This window comes from Anas acuta, chromosome 6, assembly GCF_963932015.1.
Source record: "Anas acuta chromosome 6, bAnaAcu1.1, whole genome shotgun sequence".
In the NCBI taxonomy this organism is placed as follows: Eukaryota; Metazoa; Chordata; class Aves; order Anseriformes; family Anatidae; genus Anas; species Anas acuta.
The window spans coordinates 19,518,540-19,545,612 of NC_088984.1; the positions used below are offsets into that span (position 1 = coordinate 19,518,540).

The 27,073-nt window shown below is 39.7% G+C and overlaps 1 protein-coding gene across 5 annotated transcripts in view; it reads left to right on the forward strand.

Annotated features, from left to right (window-relative positions):
* Positions 1 to 530: 530 nt before the first annotated feature.
* Positions 531 to 27,073, forward strand: part of B3GALT1 (beta-1,3-galactosyltransferase 1) — a 201,775-nt gene continuing 175,232 nt past the window's right edge. For all 5 annotated transcript variants that reach the window (XR_011097909.1, XR_011097908.1, XR_011097910.1 and 2 more), the window contains exon 1: positions 531 to 709. The gene's annotated coding sequence lies outside the window, so the exon portion shown is untranslated. The remainder of the gene's footprint in view (positions 710 to 27,073) is intronic.

Consider the following 27,073-nt stretch of genomic DNA (forward strand, 5'->3'; position numbering starts at 1 on the left):
GGGGGGACCGGCAGGAGATGGGGTCCGCCGGGAGAAATAATACGAAGAATGGGTGCGATGGGAACAACAAATCCAACAAATCCTCTCCCGTTTTTTTTGTTTTTGTTTCCTTGTTTTCCCCCAGCAAGGCGCCCTGCCGTGAGGCTCGGACCCCGCGGCCGCACGGGCAGGGCGAGGCGCGGCTCCCCCCGGCAGGGCATCCCCAGCCCCGCAGCCGGGGAAGGACGAGACCGGCCCCGGCGCACGCGTTCCCGTGGCCGGCAGCCGCCGCCGGGGACACAGCGCGCCCCAGGCGGGCCGAGGCCGGGGCCGGGGCCAACCCCGCGGACCCCGTCCCGCACCGCCCGGCCCTGCGGGCTGCGCCCCGCGCCCGCAGCCGCCGCGACCCCCGGCGCCCAGCCTCGGCTCCCCCCTCCCGGAAACGGCGCGGCCGGAGGGGCGGCCTCCCATTGGTCCGGCCCACCGCACCCTCCCGCCTCCTCGGCGCAGCGCGGGCGGCGATTGGCCGCGGCCCCTTGTCAGTCGGAGAGGGCGAGTCCCCCCGGCGCTCGGGCTGCGCTCTCCCGGGGCGGGCGCTGCTGCCGGGCGCCGCGGCGGCGGCTGGTGCGGCTGCGGGCGGAGCGGGGATGCCGGCGGCGGGGCGGCGGGCGGCAGCGGCACTCGCGGTCCGGCGCGGAGCGGCGTGCGGCCAGGCGGGCGAGCGCAGCCGGTAAGCTCCGGCCGCGGGGAGGGCGGATGGGTGGATAGAGGGATGGATGCATGGATGGATGGATGGAGGGAGGGATGGATGGATGGGTGCCCGCCCGCCTCCGCTGCGCCCGGCGCCGGGGGGACCGGCGGCGGCACCGGCACGGGCGGGGGGGCTCGGGGCGGGAGGGGGCGGCGTGTCCCGCTGCGCCCCCCCCGCCGCCCTCTGCCGTGCCCTTCGGCGGCGGCGCCTCGTCCCGGTCCCCGGGCGGCAACTTGGGTACCGCGGCGAGGGGGCGATGCTCGCCCGGCAGGCGGCGGGGCGAGCCCCGGGGCGGGCGGGCGGAGCGCCCCGCGCAGCAGGGCCCGCACCGCCGGGAGGTGCCCGAGCCCCACGAGGCGTGGCCGCGGCCGCCCGGTGCCGCGCCTGGAAGTTGCGGAGCGGGGAGCGCGGCGGAAAGTTGGGGAGAGGGCGGCGGGACGGCGGCGGCGGCCGGGGGGGGCCGGGGGTGCGGTCCCGCCGAGCCCCGCACGCTCTCGTTCGCCGTGCTGCGACCTCCTCCGCTTCCAGCGGTTGGAGCTGGTACTGGGAGGCTGTGGAGCGTTGTCCAACCTCGCTGATTTGGGAAAGAAAAAAGCCTTTTAGGTGCTCTTCGTGGTTCGTAGTGTAAGCGTTCGGAGCCTCAGTTCGGTCGCGGCTCAAGGATCGTTAGGGCACGGACGGACGAAGCAGTGGACGCGGTGCTTCGGTCAGGGAAGTGACGGGGAGTTGTGACATTGGCTCGGTGGGAAGCAAGCAGCATCCGAAATTAACAGCTGAAGAGAGAGTGGTCTCTGTTGTGTCTTGGTTACTTTGCATATGGTGACCTGGGCATTGCCATCATGAGGAAACTGCCTCATGTCTCTAGAAAACACCAGGAGCATTTCGTTCTAACTTTCGGGATCTTGCGTGGCTGCGAGCTTCCTTCCCTGCTTTCTAGGCGTGCATTGATTTGGTTCTCTCTCTCTCGATACGTAGCATTTCAATTCCTTAATTTAGTTATAAGGAGGCATTTGGCCATGTGATGCACGACATGAGTTCAGAATTGGTAAAAATCATGTGATAGACGACAAGCATGAACACCCAGCATGAACCCGTTGTTACAAACAGCCAGCTGAGTGGGAAGTACTAGTAAAAGGTTAGAGGTGTTGAATTTATAACTGAGACAGGCTAATACTGTTCCCTCCCTGCATACTTACCCAATAAATATCTGTACTGAGAGAACATAAATGGCTAATGACATTTCAGTTTCTTGTATATCACTTATTCTGGATGGATCCAGTAAAATGTCATATTGGCAAACCAGTTTTTCAGAAACATCATTCAGTTACTTGAATCGATGTCTTTGGAGTATGTTAGGTTAATTTAGATGCCTAGGGCAGAGAGTAATTCTGATCCAAGTAGCCATGACGCAATGTCTGAGATGCGCTCAGTTGTGCCAGTCTGCCTCGTACCTCACCTATGTTTTCCTTGCATGGCTTCTTAGGAAAGAAAAAGGCAAATTTTATGGTGAGGATGAGAGGATTTTTTTTGCAAGACTATAGACTGAAAATACTAACTTTCCTTTCCTATTGTGGATGATATACAGAATCTAAAAATGCAGTTTATGAATGGGTAATCTGTAAAACCTTCAGCACATGAGTAGTCTTAATCTGTGATATGTGTTTCCCAGGTATTGCTTTCAGGAGGATTTACATGCAGGAGAATGTATGCCACCATATTTGCTCTGTAGCCTTTTCTTAACTGTTTAGGCAAGTTATTTTGATGCAGCTAGGCAAAACAAGTGACGTGTTTTTAGAAATACATATTTACATTTAGTTGAACTACTGAAGAGTTGCAGAAGATTGTAGAAAAGACGGATGATGCATCATCATCTTTTAGTTGCATTAGATCACACAAACAGTATACAGATCTTTTTCGAAAAGCTAATGTTGTTTCTGAGCTGCAGTTAAAATACTGACTTGTAGCTGTTCATAATGTCTCCAGCAAACATAGTGGCTGTAGACGCTGCTGTATGGAAGCTTTGCAGAATTGGAGAAAAGCAGAAGTGTAACATGCCTCTGCATCCAAGTGTTCCCTGTGCTGCTTACTCACAGGCTTCAGATGTTTCCAAATGGTGATAGTATCTGCTGCTGCCTAGCACTGCCATAGGCATATGTGAATGCCCAAGACTGCTCTTCTTTGGTTTCCCTGTTGTCAGTGAGTGCTTCCCAATGAAGTTAACAAAGGAGGCTCTTAAACAAGACGTGGGAATTCAGCTGCTGAGGCTGAGGATGTAGATCTTCAACAGAGTATAACAGAGGGCGAGAGGTGAAGATGGGCAAGTTGTTCTTTGACTGATGCTCAGTCAGGCAGGAGTGAATTTCAGCAGAGCTGTGCAGACTGCAGATGCGTTGGTGGCTGAGATCAGCTTTCTAGAGTTCATCCAGGAGAAACAAAAGATGTATGGATTCTCTCCAAGCTTTGGGCCTGCTTGGGGATGGTATTAATGCAGAGGTGTGTCAAGGTGTGATGATGAATAAGCCTCATTTACAAGCACACCTCTCTTGTATCACTCCCTAAAATGTAAAATTGCTAGATATTTTGCATGTATAGTGTGGGGTGGACACTTTTTTTATTGCCTCTTCATTCTGATTTTTCTAGCTCTCAATTTATCCTACCAAACTAATGGGAACAACCTAAATATCTGCAATAGTTACTCATCAAAACTATACTTTATTATTCCCTTATGAATGAAAATGCGTAATTTAATGTATATATAAATGTATAATTTAATGTGTACCATATGTATTTCACAAATATACATAGTGATAGATTATGTGTGTACTCTTTCCTTTTGAATAACAACAAATTACCAAATACTGGAGAGGGAGCTAATGGTAAGGGTGAAGAATACATTATACAACTGAACCCACGTGAGGATTCTGTTGAGCTCTGTTTATTTATTTCTATGGAGTGCTGCCAGCATACCTTCTCCCTTTGCATATGGTGTTGTGTATTATCCATAGCCTCAAAATACTTCAGCTATAATGTGCCTCCAATTTCACATATACATACTTCCTGTAAAAGAGAAGAGGGTGGAAAATACCCTATAGATATTGGCTTTCAGCCTCAGTTTTTTAAGGCTGCTGAGTACCATTAAGTTGTAACTCTTACTACCTTCTGAGATTTGCCGTAGTAAAAACGTGAACGACTTACGTGCCTAACCTTGCTCCTTTTGAGCTATTCTGCAGTTCTGCTGTTTGAGGAACTGATGTTTGTTTCTTTTGTCCCTCAGCAGGTGGCTACATTTTCACTAAAATAGCTGGTCCTGCTGTGGAACAACATCTGTGGCTTTGTGGGGGTCACATTGGCTGGAATGATTCAAATATTTCCTCCTGGGTCTGACCCTTCTTTTTGCTTAAAGATATAGTGCTAATTTCATGCTTAGCATAGGATATGATATGTTAGAATGTATACTGAAGGGTCTGCTGTTACTCAGGTCTGAGCCATATCCTTCACAGCAGATAAGAAGCAGGGGTGTAGCCTTTTGTGTGTGTGTATGTGCTCTGTAAGAGCTTAAAAGAAGATGCTTTAGAAAACTGAAGCTAAGAATATAAGGACAGAAAGAAAGCTGTATTGAGTCAGACTAGTGGGCTCTGAAACTTGGGGTTCTGTCTCCAGCAGTGGCATTAAGAGATGCTTTTTAGGGGCAATACATAGACCTGGCTACTTCATGTAGTCTGTTCCCTTACACTCTCAGCATATTTAGTTTTTGTATTAGGGATGGTGAGTGTATCGCTGCTTAGTGCTTTTAGAGCCCATTTACGAACTCGCAATCCAAGAATTGTCTAATTTTTCAAACTTGCTGATGCTAACTGCTTTTACAACATTCTGTGAAGGCAAGTCCCTGCAGTTTACTACTAACTTTGTAAAGAAGCACTCCAATCTCTTTTAAACTAATCTCTTGCTAGTTTCATCAAATATCTCCTAGTTCTTGTATGGGAGGATTTGGCAAGCAGAAGTTTTACATTAGTTTATTCACTCCCCTTGTGGTTTGATCAAATCTTACTTCAGCCTTCTCTCCAACTGAAGAGCCTCTTCAGTCTCTCTTTCTAAGGCAGACACTCAGTCTTTAGATAATTTATTTGCCCTTCTCTGACTCCAGTTTGTCCTTCTTAAGATTCAAAGACGAGAACTTCACCCAGTATTTGCGATGTAGGTGGTGCACCAAGGTTGTACAAATGTCCCATCTTGTTCCAAGTGCCTTTCCTGAGGATATCTTAGCCCAACATTTGTTGGGCATATGCTTTATGATTTTTTTTCTGGTTACTGTTGAAAACAAAACGGGTAATTCCAGGAATCTGTAAATCATAATTCCTAGATTTCTTTTGAGTCAGCATGGTGCATGCACAATTTTGATTATTTTTCATTATATGTATTAGCTTAAATGTATCTAAACCAAAACTAATGTATATTTTTTTTGTCTGCTCTCTGAGTTTTATGAGGTACTTCTGCATTAATTCCAACACAACTTTTTGTCTTTGTCCTAATTTTACAAACGGTATCGTTCCTTAAGAGATTTTTCACACGCACACCTGATGGCTAAGAGGGATAAAAGTGACGTGGTAGATCAGCCAAAGTATTTGAAGGTCTAAAACTCGTTTGTACATAAGTGAAGCTTTGCCTTTTTTTTTTTTTTAATATCAACAAAAATGAGCTCAGAAGAATAACAGGTTAAGACTGTGTCAAGAAACCCACATCAGGTAAAAAGAAAAACTCTGAAAGATGCCATTTGTAGCACTTAATCCAACTACACTGATTGGGGAAATGGGAATGGCAGTATATGGCATTTGATCCACATTGATTGCTGTTAAAATTATGCTTAATTAAAACCAAAGAAGCTTTTAAAAATATTAGAGTGCAAAGTGACGTTTACTCGAATAACTTTAATCCTTTCCAAGCCTCTCTACAGATTCACTACACAACGGTCTTAACTCCACTATCATCTAATTAATCACCTCCCATTTGTGTGCTGCATTTCACAGTAACATGAAAATTATGAGCGAAGCTTCCCCCTGCCCCCCTTCCCAGTTTCATTAGAGGTCAGGCTGGAAGCCCACCATGTAGAAAGGATCTCTTCATGTTCCTTGTTCAAAAACAGGCTCCTCATTTGATATTCTGAGCATGTCACTTAGAAGAGCTGCTGCATTGCAAACAGCATTGAGAGTGAGGTTTAAAGAAACATTAGAAATGTATTATTAGCGTGCTGCATTATTGCTTGGTGTTACTTAGTAATAAATGTGGTTTCACAGCAGCATAAGTAACTCCAACTGCTGTCTGTGCTGATCGTGTCTTCCCTTTCTTCCATTCACGTGACCCCATCCTTCTGCTGTGCCAGCCCCAACCTTTTGCAGAACCACTTCAGCACATTAATCTGGCAGAAAGAAGACAGCTCCCCCCCACTGGTCCCATGGTTTAAAAACCAAAACAAAACAGCAAACCACTTTCTGCCAGCTTGAATCTACTTCACAGCAGACCCTATGAGGGGTGATGAAGGGAGGGAATGGAATGATGAAGGTAAATGCAAGGGGAGAGCAAGATGGTTGACAGGCAGCAGTTAAATTGGCTTATGCACTTGTCAAACCACAGCCTGAAGTGCTGTTCTGTTCCTTGATTTATTATTGTTAAAGTACTTGGCAGAAGCACAGGACTATTTTAGTAGTCTACCTATTGCTTTGTTAATTAAAATATTTAGTTTAAGGAATTATATTTTATGTCCTTTAAAGGCCCCAGCTGTTCTACTATCCATTGAGGTCATTTGCTGAGTAAATCTGGCAGTCTAAAAGATCACGCTACCAGCTGTAGTTATTTGCAGAAATTCTTCTTTCATTTTGTTTTCTACCATAACGCAGTTCTCCAGACCAGGCTCTTCATATTAGCATGCATTCAAGTGTGTAACAAACATAATATTTCTACTATTGGAATTTAGTAATGTGTGGTCACAAGTCCTGATCTATTTAAAGGGTGCTGTTTGCTAGACTGTCTACCAACCAACACAAGGCTGTGGTTTGCCGCAGAAAAAGGTTTTGGTTGATTGCTTTTGCACAGTATGCTGAAAACTCAGCTAGTGCTACTTCAGGACAGATGGGGTGATCCTGGCCCTGTCTACGATAGCTGCACAGTTAATGGTCTACGATAGCTGCACAGTTATGGTCAGCTTTGTAATGAGCTGATACTGCTCAAGATTGGTTTAATGTGGAATAGTGAGTTCATGATAGTCTGCAAGGATGTCAGTGGTGGACATAAATGCTCGTTAGTGCATAGTCATGTGCTTTTGAGTGCTTACAGGGTGCGTAGTGTTAATTGATGAATCTGTGCTGAATGAGTTTAGAAGCATGCTGATAGAGTAGTGCCACTTAACTGCTTATCTGCCTTAAACAGACTATCAGCATAAAGTGGAGTTTGTCTTCCACTGTTTACTATGACAGTATCTTCTTGTTTTAAGATGTAAGCAGTTGTTCATCTAACATTTTTATAAGATACTTAGGCATCGTCAGGCAAATTTTTGTGTGTTCTTCCCTATGAAAAATTACTTTCCTGTGGCTAGGGCACATGTGGCTTTCACCGGCATCAGAGTGGTTATGTTAATTGATAAAGTAACCACAAAGTCTAGGAAAGTCATGTATTGCTTAACTGAGGTCACCTGGAAATCATCTCTCTCAGAATTTGAAAACTCTAGGAAAGGATTACTTTTTTTTTTTTTTTTTTTTTTTTTTTACTAAAAGTAAGCAACATACAGTGCTAATTGAACCTGTCTTCCCTCAAGTACGTCCATCTTTTCCATCTAGTCACTCAGCTGAGTTCCTATATGCTTTCATTTCACTATTAGGAGTTTGAGGGGATTATCCTGTAGCAAGACTTCTGATATCAGAAAATAGGTACATTATGTCTGAGGAAGTACTATAGACTTTGTACGGCTGTCAGTGAAATGAGGACTCGGACCTATTATAACTTCTGTGTAAAAACTTCTGGGCTCAAGTGACTTAAATTTTGGCTACAAACTGCCCTGTATTTTTGATCATATTTAGAGTATATACTATCCAGAATTATTGTGAATGCAGTTCTTTCTAGCAAGAAAGAGTTTTTCATGGTTTCTCACATTGTTGTAGATCTACCCAAACTTTTAAAAAGTGTCCTTTGCCCACCTTTCAAACTCGATTAATTGTGATATTATTGGACCGGCATGAATGGTCCAGGTTACTTCTACACAGCAAGCACCTGCTTGAAAGTTATTTTCAGTGACACTTGTAGCAACATGGCTTTAAGCAGCTGTATTATGAATGGTACACGGGTTTAAAGGTGTTCTGTAATTCTCAAAGACATAGCATGTGTTTGTAGATAGAAAGAAGTGCTTATTATCCTGTATGTTGAAACATCATAGAATAGAATCATAGAATCATTTACGATGGAAAAACCTCTAAGATCATCTGGTCTGACCTTTAACCTAGCACTGCCACATCCACCATTAAACCACATCACTAAGCACCACATCTACAGGATTTCTGAAGACCTTCCCCCCCGTTCCAGTGCTTCACAACCCTGAATAAAAGATACAGCAATTAGTACCAGAATTATTTTTTTTTATTAGTTGTATGACAAATTATTTTAGTAGTTCTTGTTTCTTTATAGTCTTTGAGACTGAGTTATCTGCAAAACAAGTTAAATTTCTGTGTAATGCAGCAGAGACACGCTGTCAGATTTGGCTCCCCGATTCTCTGCTGCTGTGAACATCGGAGCAGATTTGCTTAGGCCAGAGAAGAAAAAGAGCAGTGGCTGGATATAGTAGATCAGTTTCCAAATCACGTTCTGGCCACTGTGTGCTATATCTAATTGGTCCCAACAGCTTGAGAGCAGCCAGGAGAGCCAGCTGAGATCTGCTGGGTCTGAAGGAGCTCTCAGACAGGCAGGCGTTGTTGGGTGGTACTTGTACTTGCTTGGATGGGTGAAACTTAAGGGTGCTACAGTTTGGTCCTCTAAGAGCCTGTCAGAGAGCATCAGCCCAACCTGCCTTGGTTCAGAAGCCACCATAGGGTCAAGTAGCTGTTAATGGCTTCATTTACAGAGTGGAAACTTCACACACCTAGGGACCTGGCCTAGCATATCCACAGCAATGATAAAAATGCTGGTCACAACTTCTGTTTCACATGTGTACTACCTGTGATTCTGTAACTGGTTTGGTTTTGTGCATGTTACATGCCAGAATTTCATAACTAACTGGATGATGTTTTGCCTGATTTGCCAAGAAGGGCACGGTATTAATTAAAGCTTTTGTTATCTGAAGGGCTACTTCTGGGGAGGGGTGATCTGTTGGAAGACAGCAGTGTTAAACTTTCATAACTGATGGCTACATCTTTCCTGTGTAAAATGGTACCAATTCTTTTAGCCACTGTGATGGCTAGATAAGAACATACTTACAGTAACAGTTTATCTCGTATTGCATATTAAATTTTGTGAGTATTCTTTCTGCCTAGAAAGACAAAAATTTATAGTCTAAACAATTCTGAGGGGTGGTATTATGAAAAATGATTAGAAGAACCATGGAAAAGTGCGGGGTTTAGAAAATCAGTAACAAACCCTTGACTGTTCAAATAGAAGACTTACAACTAGAAAAACACATTTTTACAAGTAAAACTTAGGCTAGACGTTTTTCAATGAGATTCAGTGACCCACTTAAAGACAAATAGATTTCCTAACTGTGTAAGTAATATAACAATGTGTTGTAATGAAAATTCAGGAGGTGTTCCCTATGAAGCATAGCACTAATATTTCAATATTCCATATTCCAATATGGAAGTGATTAAATTGCTTTACAAGGAAAAGTTGGTACCACAGTAGCAAAGAATATTACAAGCTAATGCTGCCTCTATCTGAAGATGTATTGTTTTGTGGTAATGAAATATTGTAATAAACTCAACCACCTCTAGAGAAGAACCTCAGCTATAGCTCTCTGGAGTTATTCTTCAAACACGATTATTATTCTGCATAAATAACTTTTATGCAATGAACAGTTACAATAAACAGAACTGTAAGAATGAAATGACCGTATTCAGAGTTAACAAATACATAAAAGGTGGGCTATCTATCTACATATACAAGTATGTAGATAGAAATAAAGAGGGGGGAAAAAAAAGGAAAAGAATAGGTTTAAAGATATTTGGTATCCAGGTGAGTTTCACATTAAATCCTAATCGAGAGCCTACTGGACTAACTGAAACAATTGTTAAGACCTCAGTTAATTTCAGTTGGCCTTGAGTTCTCTACCCTCTTCCACTAGAGTGCAAAGCCAAGACTTCCCTGAATTTTAGTGAATTAGGATTTAAGTAGTTCATACATCTTCAGTGCATGTAACAGCTTTCTCTTGAACACAGCCTTGCAAGGACTTACAGTTTCCTTTTCCCCAAACACTCTGATCTGTAGGTTCATCAGGATTCTCTCTGAACTATTTAATATTTGTTTTATCAGGGCTTATGAAGATTTGCTTCTATAGTATTTGTTTACTGTCAGGAACATTTTATTCAGTGTTTGTACTATGTTCTGGAAAAGCTAAGAGAGAGCAATGAGGACTGTTTGAGTTTGGGCTAGAAATGCAAGTTGCCAGTGTGGTTAATACTAAAATTGACACACATTCCAACGTTTTAGAGGAGTTTAAAATTCTCAGAGGAAAAGGAATCTTGTGTTTGTTTTTTAGATCATTCAGTCATCAGGTTTCTCTTTAAATGGTGCCTTCCAAACAAAACAGTCTCTTCTCCATTTAGTGCTCAAGACATTTAGCCTTTTTTGGTATTAATGTGAGTTTTGAATGTGCATATGACAGAAGGTGTAATTCAATATTCAAGAGAGTAAAGCAGAGAGATGATGGCAAATACCAGATGAATAATATTTTTCCCAACCTATGTTATTTTTTTTTTTTTTTTTTAATAAGGAGTAAAGCTGTGACACTTAGTAATATCTTTAATTCTAAAACATTTCTTCTCTTTTGCACAGCACCTTGTATACAGTACTTGGCATCTTCAACCAACTGAACCTTCTTTCTTTACCTACACTCCTTTTCTTTCTTGTATTTAACAAAATGTGTACAAATTATCACTTAAAAAAAAAGGGGGGGGGGTATGCTTGGTTCTGAAAAGGTTGTCTGAGGAGAAAGCATTCCTAGGAAGTGTGTTTGTGCATACATAACATATGATTAATAGTTTGTTGTCTGAGTGTGAAGTATGAAAAACTGTTTTTTTCTCTTTTGTCTTCTGATCTAACTGGATTTTCATATGTAGGAAGGCATATTATATGAATATAGTGCTTTCTTCCCTTCAAATAAAAAACTCTTTCATCATTTGTGGACTACGTTTAACCCAGTTATTTCTTGTTAAGAGGAAACAATGAACTCTCCTATGGAGTGTGAAGACAACTGTACAAAAAGGTGTGACCAAGAATTTTGGTGCCTGTTACTAGCTTAAAAGGGAAACAGCTTTCCCTCTCTTCATGCTATATCATACCTTGTGTATTGGCATGAGAATTGTTCTTTTGATTAGGTCATTAAAATATTTACAGAAGACCTGACCTTGTGTTATTTTTTTGGCTGTGAAAGTGTTAATTTCCTTTGCAGAGGCTCACACAGTGCAGTGTTTTGGATTTTTGATGAAAATGGCAGTGCTAACACACCAATGTTTAGCTGTTGCAGAGCAGTGCTCACACAGAGCCAAGGACTCTCAGCTGCTTGTGCTGCCCTGCCAGCAAAGGGGGCTGGGGGTGCCCCAGGAGCTGGGAGGGGACACAGCCAGGACAGGTGGCCCAGACTGGCCAAAGGGACGTCCCACACCCTGTGGCATTGTGCTCAGCAATAACAGCTGGGGTAAGGAAGGAGGAAGGGGGGATGTTTGGAGTGATGGCGTTTGTCTCCCCAAGAAGCTGCTATGTATGAGTGTTGGGCCCTGCTGCCCTGGAGTGGCTGAACGCCTGCCTGCCGATGGGAGGCAGTGAAGTGATTCCCTGTTTTGCTTCGCTTGCTTGCACAGCTTTTTCTTTACCTGGCCAACTGTCTTTACCTCACCCTGCGAGTTCTTGCACTTCTACCTTTCTGATTCTTGCCCCCATCCCACTTGGGGCGAGTGAGCAGCTGGGTGGTGCTCAGTTCCCCACTGGGGCTAACCCACAACACCTTGCAGACCTAAAACACATAAGCTCACAGAAATTTCAGCAGAAACTTTGTTCATGAAAGGAGAATCTCACTGAAATAAAGACTGTGCTACTACTAACAACACTTTGCATCAAGCGTACATTATAATAGAAGGTACACCAGAATTTAGCTTGTCATATAGCTAAGACACATTTCAATGGCATTTTATTAAATACGCCAACTTCTGCATAGCTTTTGACTTCTAGTGGCAGCAACGTATGACTTAGAAAACACATCTGCTTCACAAAGTCAAATGGTCTCCAGGATCATGTTTTGAGTTATGTTAAAACTTGGCATGAATTTGTATGTGAATTTTATTTGCATTTATTCGGGGTCAGTTTCCCTAAAGGGTTGCAAGGAGGATGCTTAAAGGGTAGTCGCATGTAACTGATCCTATACTTTTTATCAAAGAGGTTATCAGTCAGCAGAGGGGTTGTTTATTGTCTTTTCCTGATGTACTGAAAGGACAGATTGCACTCCCTCTAGAGTTCCCTAGCAGTTGCAAAGATGGATAGCATTTCCTAAAGGGAAAAGCTAAGTCTGCTCTTCATTTGCGGTTTGAATTGCTGTTGTCTGGGGCTAACAGGTGCTGGTTTCTCCTCTGTCCTGGAATGGTCTGTGACCATCTGCAAGGCTACATGCCAGTGGAAGATGATGTAGGTCCTAAACTGTTAAGCCTTTATAGGATTTCTCTTCTGAATTGATAAAGCTGCATGTATGTGTTTATTTTTAGATCACTTGTAACTGAAACACACATGTTTCACAGCAGGATAGAAAGGGTACAGGAGAGCTGCTTAGGCACAACTAGCAGTTTTGAAACCACGAGTGTCCTGGGCTGTGCACCTTTTAGAAAGTAATGTTGCATAAGAGGTTTTTTTTGAAGGCTTTCAGTAGGGGCTTTTCAGTTGAATGTGGTAGTGGTGACAAGTTTGACATCTGTAAAACATGAGCTCATCCTTTTCTCCACAAAACAAATGCAGCACATGGAGCAGCATCTTAAATAATCTCCTCTATGCCAATGTTTTATTTTTCTTATAACTTAGTGTCAATGCCTGGTATGTGAACCTTATGCACATGCTTTATTTTTTGTGTAGTTACTTAGTAATCTCATGCTGTTTTTTGCACATTAAAATGTTTTTTTAGGGTTGACTTAAAATTGCCAGCAAGAGCGACAGTTGCAGTGCTTTTTATTTTTGATGTGGACAAAATGTGCTGTAAACAACTTAAAATGAACACAACTGCACTGAAACTCCACTCTCTCCATAAGCAAAGATACCCAAATGACCCCTGTACCAGAAGCAACATAATCACAATCACGTGGAGCCCCTTGAATGGTAATTGCCCAGCTCAGAAGATACAGCTGTGTAAGAACAGGGTAACACCCGAACTAACTCACCAGCCTCTTCACTGAACCCTGAGTCAGACATAAAAATGACAAGGTCCTTAAAGTCCTATGTTGAAGTAGAATACAACATTTCTGGTAGCTTGGCTGCCTGTTAAATCTCAATTAATCAGTGTTTATAGCTTTCATGTGTTAGGTAGAGACAGCAAGAGAGAAAATGAATTAATGGACGTTATTTTGGACAAAACTGTTTCTCTAATGTTCCTTAAAATATTTGCTGTTCAAAAGAAAAAAAGAAAATGGAGCTGTAATTTAATAAAGACTATTTGCCAATATTAATTCTAGTTAGCTTTGGAATATGCTCTTTTGGGAAGAGCTGGAAATTCACCTTAAATATCATTAGAAGATATTAGATATTGTGATGTGGCTGGGTATCTTTCTCTAGAGTCCAGATTAAATTATTTGTTCTAATGTTCACTAATGTCATTCCAGCCCCATGCGTGTGCACACAAAAATCAGTGTTATAGGCACTTGCTTTTCTTTTACACTGTGAATCCACTACTGTGTTTAAAAATAAAAAAACTCATGGCAATTAATAATATACAGCCCTTTACATGTATATAGCATCTTTTAACCAGTGATTTCTTCATTCTAGAAGAACCTCATATTTCAGAGTTGGAAACTAGTGCTGTAAAATATTTTTTCCAAAGTTATTCCTTGAACATCTAAAATTTAATACATTCTGTTCTTACTGCTGTATCATGAGCTTGATATAATTCTGTTTGGCAGGAAAATATTTTTTTTTAAGCTCAAGAGGTTGTCTCAAAAAGCTATTATGTATGTTGTATTTTTTATATCTAGGTATATATTTTACTGTGTTATTATTACACTGTTAAAAACTGAATTTTAGACCTTACTCAAAACAGACACCAAAACCTGCACATCACTGCAGATGTGCAAGTTTGGCCTAGTTACTATGGTGGGTAAGAGCACTGATGCTGGAAGGTCAGAGGGAAAAGGATGACTTTGCGAACTGCTGCAGAGAGCCTCTCTTCATCACAGGACCTTGGGCTTTGAGATGCTGAGGGAGTCAACCACTAGGAAATATACTTTGCATAATGTACGATCAGTGGTTGCTACCATTGTCTGCAGTTACTACCACTATGTAAAGTACATCAGTCTAATAAACAGAATCCAAGCATGATACCTATTCTAACCCACAGTATGAAATGCCTGAAGTCACTTTGACATTGTATCTTGTGAAGCACAATTAATGGTCTAGGTTCAAACCAACTGGTACCAGAGGACTTAAGAGATGCATCGCATCCCTCAGCACATCCCTCATCATTTTTTTGGTTCACCACTAGGCCCCTGACCAGCAGTACAATACTAAACTAGCTGTTCACTGAATGTGTTGGCCTCAGCAGCCTGGATAACGTCCACCTTTCCATGGGGATGATGCCGTCTGCTGTCACGCCTTCCCTCCTGGCAGAGGCCTGAAATTGCCTAGACTTTTGGTGCCCATTGGTGGAAGGTTCTGTTCATTTGTGAGGGGGTAATTAGCTGCTGCTGTTATTTCCATTAAAATACCTTCTGGTGTGTTAAATGACTACAAATTTCACGTTGGCCACATCTTCCTATCGCTAAGTGTGATAAAAGTGTGAGGCTAGTGTTTTAAAGCAAGGAGTAGTAATTTCTGGCTTTCCCCGGAAAGTTCATTTAAATAGACTTTTGAGGTAACATAGGAAGCAATAGTCCACTCAAAAGCATGTAGTCCTTTGAAAACATATGCAATCCCATTAAGTTTGTGAATGAAGTCCAACCAAAAGACAGCCTTCCTGATATTCCACAAAATAAATCATGTCACTCTTACCAGCATACTAGCAGTTTCATTTCCCATATAAAATGTATTTCTAGTTTATAACAATATTATAATTCTAGTATAAATGGTTAGTTTTTATTGAGAAGAAATTTCTCATGTTGGAAAAAAAGAGTTCTTGATACTAAAATTATTGAGGTGGGAGTTTTGCAAGAGGCAAAACATCAGTATTGGAACCCAAACAAGGCAAAGGGCTAAAACCGCATCTTAAGGACCATTAGTCGGAATAATTTGAGCTGACAGTAGCCAAGATTCTTTTATATATGAAGTTCATAAAATAGCAAGTTGGTTTCTTCAGATAGGAAAAATACCTAAAGGGGGAATTTTTTGCTGCAGTTGCTAGGGAGCAGCTTATGCTAGGTCTGTGGGATATAATGGGAGTCATCTGTGAAATGTGCTATGCTGATAATTTATCGCAAACTGGTTAGAGCTGCGTATTATATTCACAGAGCACATCTCCTTGTACAAAATAAGATGATGAGATGGATGATGTTAGTAATGTTAGGTGACAGAGCCACTATGGTATACAAGGTACAGTACACGTGTCAGTAGGCTGTCAAGAGCATGTCATTCCTAAATGATTCATAGGTGGGGGCATGATTAGGTGAGTAGAAAATTAATACGTTGGATAGATGGGAGGAATGAACAGACAACATGAGCAGAAGAAGAACCTGTATTTTGGTCTGTTTGACAGATCTGGGAATGAACAAGGTCCTGTTGTGTATTCCTTTTTAAGACAAGCTCATTGACTGGAAGTCTCCGTTGCAAGTAGGATGTTTAATAAAAATGAGGTTGGGAAATGCTGGGGGGACTTGATGCACCCTGCTTTACAGTGGTTACCAATGCCTCTGGGAAAACTGCTTAGTTATGAAATGTTGACATCTTTAGTAGAAAACTTTATAATTACTTGGCTATTGAACTTCATTATTTTCTTTCAAAAACTGTTAGATTTTAAGCTAGTCATACTATGTCATACAGTAGTGATCGGACAAGTTGTAAAATACAGGAGATTTAGATTAGATATTAGGAATAAATTCTTTACTCAAAAGGGTATGGGGCACTGGAACAGGTTGCCCAGAGAAGCTGTGGATGCCCCCTCCCTGGAGGTGTTCAAGGGCAGGTTAGATGGGGCTTTGAGCAACCTGGTCTAGTGCGAGGTGTCCCTGCCCATGGCAGGGGGATGGAACTAAGTGATCTTTAAGGTCCCTTCCCACCCAAACCATTCTGTTACTGTATGTTATTTGGGAGATTATCGTGCTGTCATTTGACTTTATTTTTGTTGAAAATAGAGCCTTAACTGTTTGGTATTCTTAAAACTATAAATGAGATAACCATAATATATTTATTATTTTTTTTACAGTATTAAGCATTTTCAAAAAATATCCAAATACCGTAAAAAGGTTTACATTTTAATATGTTTAAAATTTCAAAAATATTTTTTCCTTATTGAATCAAGACAGTGATACTGTCTTGAAGCTTAAATTAATTGCTTCACTCCTTTGAGCGGTGATGCACATTTTTCTCACATGCTGTACGTAGAGATCAAGTGTGTTTTCCTCAGCAATTACTGCATTTGTTCAAAGTGAATTAGAAAAATCAAAAATGTTAGGAACTCTCTTTAATGAGATGATTAAAGAACCAGGCAAGCAGTCTGATGTTCAAATGAAAATGAAAGGTATTTCTTAGCATTTTTTGGCCATGCAAGAATTCAGATAGGACACTAGTTGTGCTCTGTGGTTAAACTGCCATAAAAGTTTGCAGTCTCTAGGAATGTTGTTTGGCATACGTTTATAGTTACTCAATCAGTTTTACCTTCCTGGGCTCAGCTGCCTTGTTCTGAAGGACACTTTCAATACGCAACCTTGCTGAAAGCTGTCTGAAAACATGATATTCCTAACAGGAGTTTGAAACCCAGTAGACCTGGCCTTCACAAAACTTTGTGGGCAGATTATTGACTAATACATACTATCAAAACGCAATTGAAATTAATGAAGTTGTGATGGTGTACACTAGATAAAGATCTCCCCCCTCCCCAAAAAAAAAAAAAAAAATTTTTCTTTTTTGCAGATTATTAACTTCTCAATTTTTTTCCAAATGTTAATTTTTTTCTTCTCTACTCAACCTTTAGTTAACTGATTCTTCCTTTAAGACCTCCTTCCAACGGGTCTAACTTGTGTAATTTTTCATCAAGTTTCTTTGTTTGTTTGTTTTTATGTTTTTTGTTTGTTTGCTTCCCAAAGAGATCTTTGGGTATTGAAGTAAAATCTCTAACTGATTCCAAGGGCTCTGTCCACTGTTTAGACTTTGTGCAGTGCCTTCTTTTGAATAGATTTGATCCAGACACATTGTACTGAGAAACATTTCCTTAATTAAAGAAATGCTCCTTATTTAATAAAATGCAGAAACCTTTTTTGGAAAAAAAAATATCTTTTTCTCATTCTCTTTTTTCATAATTGATTTCTTTCTGGCTTGTATTATCACAGTCATTAAGTATTGTCGTGTACATTTACATGAAATTCATTTAATTGTTCAGGTTTGCTCTTATGAATGAAACTTGTAAAATTAGTCACTCCAGAAGGAAAGAGGACTAGTTGCTGTTGTATATAGTCCTCTACTATCTCACATTCTTCTGCTTTACTACTGAAATAGCATAATGACGTTTCCAGTATTAGTACATAGAAGAATGTTTCGTAAAGAAACAGTCAAACATCTGGAAATTCTTTTCTTGGTCTGTCTCTTGAAACATAACATATTACTTCTATTCCTCCTAACATCCCATTACATTTAACTGTTTGGACCTAAATAACAAACATGGGAAAGATAAAGGCAGAGTTAAATGTTTTGCTTTCCTTGGTACAGTGAAAATCTGTCTTTTCCAAAATATTTACTGTTGTAAATCTCCCCAAAGTATCTTCTTTCTGTTCAGTTGGCCAGCACTTACAATAAAATTGGGAAACAGTTTATATGAGTATTAGGTTCACTACTGGTAATAAAATAACAAAGTTCTTGAGAAGTCTGTATAAAAGCTAGCTAGGACTAAGAGACTCTTTATTATGCATTCTTTCTAAAGTGTTAGAACTATTGGAGCAGTGAGAAAATGATTAATTATAGTTGATTTTGTGGTTTGGCTTTATTAAAGTCTTCTTTCCTGCCCAGAATAATGCCCATCTTATTTAAAAGGGTGGATCAGAAGAGACAAGTTTTGTGTGTCTGCTGTGACCTTTTTGTACTAGACTTAGAATGTGCTCTTCAGCCACTTTAGCTCTCTGCAAACGGCTAACATTTGTTTTATGAGCTTCAATCAGAAGGCTTGATCCAAATATCCAACATCTTGTGTTGCTTTAAACCAAAGCAGTAATAGTGGAATTTTTATTGGAGTGATATGGTTGGACTTTGGCTGTGATTTGCTGGAGCTTCTGTTTTGTCTGTCTCCTACAGATCTTTCTTTGCCCTCTCTCTTACAGCTTGCATAACCAATTCATACCTGTCCCAAACTTGGGTGGAAATGCTGTGGTAAACACTGCAATGAAAACCACCAAATTATGAAAAAATCATACTTTTTATGTATTTAATTATGCCAATATTTCATATTATTATGAATATGTTGAAATCGAAAGTTATGAAACAGCTGTGATATGCACTGTAGGAAAGATTAATATTAAGGGTGCAATGGCAGCGTAAGGTGATTCACTGGTGTTCAGAATCTCTGGATCACTTCTGTGCTGCAAGGCCATACTTTCTAATGCATGCCCACGCACATACACTACCTGCACTGCAGCACAGGGGCACAGTGCCTTAGGCCACATTCTTGAGTAGCTCCAGAGCTGCCTGCCTGGAACAGCTGCCAGCCTCAGCCCATAGCTCCTCCAAAGAACAGAAGAATCCTCCTTGAGCAGCCACAGTTCAACCTCTTGCAGACATGCAAAAGCAGCAGTTGCAGTGTTTTCCCTGTGCCACATCTCAAGTTCCTGCGCATTTCCCTGGGAGGGCTAAGGATTTGCATATGAGTGCCTACACTTTGGGTGACTGCTGCTCTGGAAAGAGAGATTTCACAGATGTTCACTTTGCCTCCTGTAAATATCTGAGATTTCACAGCTCAGTGCCAAAGCCTACTTGATTTTGTTCCCAACAAAATCAACAAGAAGTACAGTGAATGATAAAATTAGATGCTCTACTACTACTATATGCTTTTCCCTCTGTAAGGCGTGATAATCCCAATCTTGTGAAAAGCGTAATTCTCCACAAATGCTGTACAAATTTCCAGAAAATACAAATACACTTTATTAGTGCATACAGCCATCAGTTTGATAGTTTTTGTATAAAATAGGTTACTGCTAATGTGCTTATTCATTGCATCCGTTTTCACTAGTAATGTTTTAGAATATTTTTTCTCAGTCAACCTTCTTGAAGGATATTTAGAAATTGAAAAATGTTGGAAATGCAAATACAGTTTGCAGTCTGTCTTTAAGACATTACTACTCATGTTGAGTTTACAAAGTTTGTAGCTGTTACGAAACTGAATTCTCAGTTGACCTAAGATTTTTAAAGGTAGAGAGAAATCAGTGTATTGTCAACAAGCCCATCATATTTGAAGCTAAGATCTGTGGAAGATACAGCTGACTAGAAAATGCTTTTCTTCCGCTAAACATGCTTTTTCTTGACAGCAAAAATTACAAATTCTGAGGCACCCTGTAATTCATACATAATATGGATTGAATCGATAGCATCAAATAAAGTGCCTTGGAAAAGGAGCTGTTGGTTTTAGTTACGTTTACACTGCCTAATGCAAAGGGATCAAAACTACTTATGTGTAACTAAGAATACTAAAGTAATAATACCAAATAACGCTATTACATATAATACCACCAATAGTAATAGAATGCCACTAAAATGAAAAGTGATTCTGATGGATGTTCAATTTTAGTGTTATATGGATATCTCAGAAATTAAACTACATTGCTGTAACAGATTTCTCTGAACATAATCACCAGCAGAGTATCAGTTGACTACAGTCTGGTATACAAGCCCCTCAAGAAGAGATATTTACCTAAAAATCCCATCTTTCTTCACAGGCATAAAAAAAAAAAAATCATTATAAAAGATGAAGTATGATACCTGGGAACATCTGACAACTTACTTTACATTTGCAGATTGGAAGAGTTACTTTTAAACAAGATGCAAAAATTATTTTAAATAAAATTTCACATAAAAATGCCAAGAAATTAGAGCTGGACTTCAGGAAAAAACAAACAAAACAGATTTTGATTTAAATGGCTAAGAACTGAACTTGGAGGGGTTTTAATCATAAATACCAATGCCATTTACACATTCAAATCCAGTTCTAGATTTGGTTGTGCTTTTTTTCTTTTCAATTTTTGCTTATTCCTCTCAGCCAACCCAAGATGTTGGATATCTGGATCCAGTATTTTGGCCAGTAAATATTAAATTCTAAAAATCCTTTTTGTCTCATTAAAATCCCTTGCCCCTGGAAGGAGAATTTAAGCTGGACTGTGTTAAAGCTGGCTATTATCAGTCTACCCAGGGAGTAACCTCCTTTTGGAACCACAGAAATAAATAAATAAATACACTTCACTGACCATTTTAGTGTGTCTGAACAGAGAATGACAAGTGACCATCCTCCTTCAGCTTGTATCGTGGCATCAAGTTTTAAACTGTGGTTGCCTCCAGATGCTGGTGATAAGGACCATCACAATCAAGCATGAATTAAGAGATGTTGCTGAGTTGTCCCTTATATAGCTCTTTAGATGTAAATAAGTTTGTATTATAACTGTTGAGCATGGGAATTGCAATGCAAGTAAGTTTTGTTAGAATGGTCTCTTTTGTTAGATGTTCTATGTTCCTCTGGGAATGAAGCTGAGAGCTCTGTTTTTTCTTAACCAAAGAAGGTACCTAAATCAGTAACCATTACTGATGTCTTAATTTAACAATTGCTTTTAAAAGGAAAGCAATAAGGCTAATTTGGCAAGCACATTATTGTTACTCCTGCAAATTCTGGAGATGCTGGACAGGTCTGAGTATCATGTCCTCCGTGTGAGCTATGCTTGTTTAGCATAGAGTTGGTTTTGTTGTTTTTTTTAGCTCTGAACTAATTTTAAGGATGCTTGCGATCAGCATATCCTTGATGATAAATGAAGCAGGTAAGCAGCCAAGACAGAGCTCTTTTTCTGCTCTGCTGAAGTATGGGACCAGTCAGATTGATAGCATCCAGAAAACACCACAGTCACTGCACTTTCCTTGTCTCCTGCTGCTGTTTGGTATCATAAGATAGGATGGAATGCCAAAATGAATTATTCCAAGACGTGGATGAAAAAGAGAGGGTTTTTGTTTACCTGTTTTTTTAAAAATACTGTGATACAATGCGGGGATCTTTCAGTAGCTTTGAACAGGTTGCATTAGAGAACCGGAAAGGTAAATGATAGAAAGTTCCTGTCTCCCCTTCTAGGATGGAAGATCAGCATGGTATATTGATTAAATGGTGAGAGCTTTTAGTCAAAATAGAGGCCTGTAGAGCCATAAAATTGTCATGTGCATGCAGTATTCTTTCTGTCCATGTGTCTGGCCGGTGGACAGCCTGTGAACCACTGAAATAAATTAAGTGCCCTAATTTTTTATTTTTTTTTTTTGCTATACCTGACAGGCAGATAGTAGCCGCTTTAGAATGTGATTTGTCTCAAATGCTACAAGGGATTTCTGTGGTCTAATCTGGTATATTCTGGACATAAAACATAAGAGGTGTTTTTACTGAAGGGGAGTACTGTACCAAATACGATAGTCTTCAGGAATCTATTTGCATTCAGAGCCCTCTTCAAATTAATATATATATATATATACATATATATATAAAATAAAGATACCCTTCTCTGATAACAGCAGTATAATTTCACTTTTTTTTTTTTTCACCAAAACCAGTGATCCTTTAGATAGTTAAATCTAATTTATGTACTGAATCGCTGTTAGTATCAGTGAAGATCATTGTTCTACCATTCAGTCTTTGTTATACCTAGTGACAGAAAAGACAAACTGTGATTTATGGGTACTGTACATGATTCCTTGGCCGTGCTGCCAGCTCTTTATCAGTTGAAGTGCAAAACTTTTTGCAGTTGGGCTTTTGACCCTTTGTAAAGGGCCTCTCCCTTTGATGGAGAGGTGTTGTGTATCAATCAAAAGGTGTTTCAAACACAAGTTAAGAAATAGCAGTTGCCTGCAGACTATGGTCAATAAGAAATAAGACAAGATGCAAACAAGTAGAAAGGCAAGAAGGAAAAAAATAAACAGCTAAGGATGCAGCTGGTATTTGTTTGCTAGTAATCTCACCTGGAATTACCTGTCTTGGAAAGAGAGTTGAAGGGATTAATAACTAGATTATTTTGGAAATGTCAAAATAAAAGGGAGGGGGAGGGAATGTGAAAAACTTGCAGAAGCCATTGCTTTCTACCTCTGCACTTAACTTGTGAATTATATTAATATAATTCCTTTCATTTATTCCTGAACACTGTTTGTTTTGCGCACACACCTTTCTACAGAGGAGATGAGATTGCAGTAGACACACAGATAATATCTAAATTATGCTGTATGATTATAAGCATTCAGAGACCATACAGTATGTCCAAACCATTTATTCCTACAGAACGTGAAAAGCCTAGCGGACAGTAACCCTAATGGTGATTGGTACTATAAGAGGTAGAATAATGCAGATGATGAATAAAAATGATCCTGTTCCAGACCAAGAAATGCTTAGCCTGACTAATTCTAAAAAAAAAAAAAAAAAAAGTTTCTACCATTTTCATAATCTTCCTCATATGTATGAGGAAGCCTATCAATCAACTTTCTTTAACTGAAGCAAGCTGGCAGGTAACACTACAGTTTGTCAACCACCAGTAAATAAAATGTTATGTTCCAAAAAAATTCAATTCTCAAAGCCCAGCCCTAAAGATTAATGAAGCTTTTCCTCCAGCTGAAGAATTTTGTACAAACAGTGAGTTTTTATATACATTTTTCCTCACCTTTCTTAAAAACAGATTTGAACCAATTTTAAAGCTACGGAAGCTATAGGACTAGAAACTATAAATCTGGCTGTATTATAATTGATACATAGATATAGATGTATTATATAAAATCTTCAAAATACATCTAGATGATGTATTATATAAAATCTTCAAAAGGTAAAACCATAGTTCAATTTATTTTCTGTTTTGCATAGTTACAGTAAAACATTATATTCATTTTTCTGAATCTCCTGTTCTAAGGCAAGACATCACAAGACAAGATGCCTGGTTGTATGCTTTTTTCCTACTTCACCTGCGGTGCACTAAGTTTCTTCTTTCAGTTAGTTGTGATTTAGTTTGAAATATCAAACTGTAATGAACTTCCAAAATCCAAGTTAATCTTCATTACTATTTACATCTTTCCCTTTAAATACTTTGATGCAAATTCCTCAAGGAGGTGGCAGGGAAGGAATATGAGCAGTGCAGTCATGGAGGCAAAAGGGTCCATGTGTTTGAAGAATCTGAAGTCCACCTTAGTTGCCAGACAGCATAAACACTTCTTCCAGTGCCTTCCAGCACATGCTCTTGTTCTTAAATATTTTCTCAGTAGGCTCAGTTTAGTTATCCAAATATTTATCTGGAGCAAACTGAAACCCAACTCTGCTATCTTGCAGCAGAGAAAAAATTAATTGGTCTCTGGACAACCTAAACTTTTGAAGACTTTTTAAGTCTTTGTTGGGCTCTGTTTTAAATCATTACATTCTAGCTAACTCTTGTAATGAGCAGCACTTGTTTCTTCATCCAAGATACTTAACACAAATCACTGTATCAAAGCTGAATATGTTTTATCAGATTATATAAACCTTCCTGGTGTTGTAGGTTTTGTAAAATTAAGCTTTCTGGATTTTTGTGTGTCATCTTCTTTCTGGCTAGTCTACATTGTTTGGAGTCTTGGTCTTAATGCAGCAGTCAGTCAGCTTTGTGTTAAATTTTAGGATATTAATCATTTGATGCATACCCCTTCTTTTTATCTTTTCCAGTGGCCTCTAGAGCTCTCTACCTCAAAGAGCTTTCTACAGCTTGCTGTTGGTGCATACTGAAGCATTCAGACATTCATGGGATCAATGGAGTCTGATAATTTTATTGTATAAATATCCTTAAAAAGATTCTGGGACCTTCAGTCATGATTGACACTATACAATTATTTGTCCATTTGCTCTGTATCCAGTGTACAGAGTGAACTACGTTACTTTCTAATCCCATCCTTCTCTTCAGAGAAGCCCGTATAAATCTCTGAGGAAACACCTGTGCAGACCCAGATATTCCCACTTTCATTCCCACTTCTGGGTGGTGAACCACCACACTTAAGATGAACCTCAAATGTAATCCAAGTATTACAAAACTAGAAAAATATCTATATAGATTTCCAAAAAATTGGTATGTTAGAGAGCTTGTTCACTAACTCATGTTTTTGTTCAAAATATTTTGTGTAATATAGGAAGGAAAGATTGTATTTTGTTCATAGTTGTGCAAATAAAAATATACTTAAATTTGTTTTGGTGTTGGTTTGTTTTTTTAAACTGGGATTCTTGGGTACTTGTATGTTTCTGCATGGGATTAATACTAATATACCTAATACTTTAAAAGGTCATAGAGCATATTTTCAATAAGAAAGAGTATCACCCTCCTATTTTGAAAAATCACATAGATATGTATACTTTATCAAAAATAAAATATAAAAATATGTCCAAAAGATGAAACTCAGTCATCATCAGTTATGACTCAGAAGTAATCTCAGAAAAAAATGCAGTGTTAGAAGTGAACCACTTCACTAAATTTAAAAATTTAGACAAAATATTTGTGTATTTTTGGCATCTGATGTTCAGCTGTAATCTTAGAAAATAAAGGACATTATAGTCTGATATATTTGGTACATCTTATTTAATAACTAGAAATACATTGAAGCTGTATACTTTCTAAGTAGCATTAGCACGGTGATAAACGCTCAAAATTCTGCCAACTGTGTGGAACAGGCTATTTGGGGGTTGGCTTTGTGTCAGCTCTCTGTTTATGATTTAGAGGAAAAATAATTTTCACTAAGGGAAATTTAGAAATATAATGAAGAACCTCAGAGTTGAGAGATTTTTTTTCCCAATTGTTTTTGCTTGTTGGGCAATAGGATTTATTTTTCTATACTGAATGTACACTACACATTATGTCTGGGTGGAAAAGGGCAGTGCTTCCCGCCCACCCCACCAAAAGTCCTGCCGAGATTTAGAAATGGAAATGTAGAGCCCAGCATTCAGCTCCATTCCTGCAATGAGGTGTGTGTCTGACCAAAGCCAGCACAAGAAGCAGAAGCGTAGTGGGAATTTGTAGTAATAATGATAGAGATGGTATTGACAGTCTGACATGGCAAATCTTTGCTTGCCGGGGGAATGACTTGCAGTTAGCAGATAAGGTCAGACAGAGGTTGTTTCTTATCCAAGCATCATCAGCTGCACAAAGTGTTGCTAGTTCACCCCTAGGCAAGTGGCCTTGTCATCTACACCTGCTTCTGCCATTATACCCTGATACAGACCTGACCTTTTTTTATCCTTGAAGCTTTTGTGTTACCTATACATGTGTATCTTGGGCTTTGGAGGTAAAGGATGGAAATACGAATTTCCATTATCTAAACAAATATCTACTTACGAAAACAAAGCAAACAGTTCCTTAGTTTGTTCTATAAGGTATTCTGGTGTTGGTATTAAGGTATTGTGGTGTGCTAAAATACTGTATTTTTAACTGTGTTCGTAGCCATTTTGCCAAGGAAAGATCTACATTAAGATCTAAAAGACATGCATCACCCTCCAGTATTTATTCTTGGTATTACCTTTGTGCTATTCCTGAATCATCCCATCTGTGGTTTGCATGTATGCATGCAAAAAGGTACTGAAGGTCTCTGATCCCCAGAGAAAATCAGGCTGCATTATAGTGAGTAGGGAAGATCACTGCTCCTCTTACCTACTTCCCTAGGATAATCCCTCTGAAAGAAGCCATGTAGAGGCTCATGGATTTCTTGACATAAATTTCAAACAGACGTGAAGTTTTGATGCTCCTTTTCTGCTGTGAACTGGCTAGCCAAAGAATCGTGCTGTTTGAACTCTTCCTAAAAGTGAAATGATCTACTCCCGCTCTGTAGCTAAATGTTGTAACCTCTTTGGAGGTTACAGAGCCAAACTCTGTATTCTATTTACATAAAAGTGGCACTTTTTTAACTTCACTGTTACCAAACCTATCTCCTTATATTCATGAGAAATAAACATTTTTATATCTTTTTATTCCAATTTAATTCTCAAGAGCAAAGCGTGGCAGGAGTTGAATTCAGTGCTTTTTTTTTCTTCTCTCCCTAAAAACATCAATGAGCATGCAGAGGATACAGGGAGATGGTGCAGTTTCTTACTATACCTTAAATTCACTAAGATAATCTTTTTTTTTGATTAACTATAATATATGTGAAAGTGAGCTTCAATGGACTGATTGCTTCCAGGTGCTCTAACTATACAATGAGAACAATGAAATCAGAGTTTTCAGGGATATGAGTAAGAAAAGAAAGCATTTAACGTGTTCTCTTAAAAATAACTTCATTCATCTTATGTGAACTAAACTAACCACGTGCTTCTAGTACATATTCGGTTTCTGCACTAATCTAGGATTTTGAGGTTTTTGTCAAAGCATCCTTGCTGCACCTTTGTCAAGCAGAGTTTGAATAAAATCTCAAGACAAAAAGTAGGAGACTGAGGAAAAAGTCTACTCCTAATAAAAGAATTCATGTATCATACTATAAGAACTATATGACATATTGCAAAATGAAACAAAAGCAGAGCTCAGTGATCTTTCCACTGCTCTTTCCTGGCATTCAACC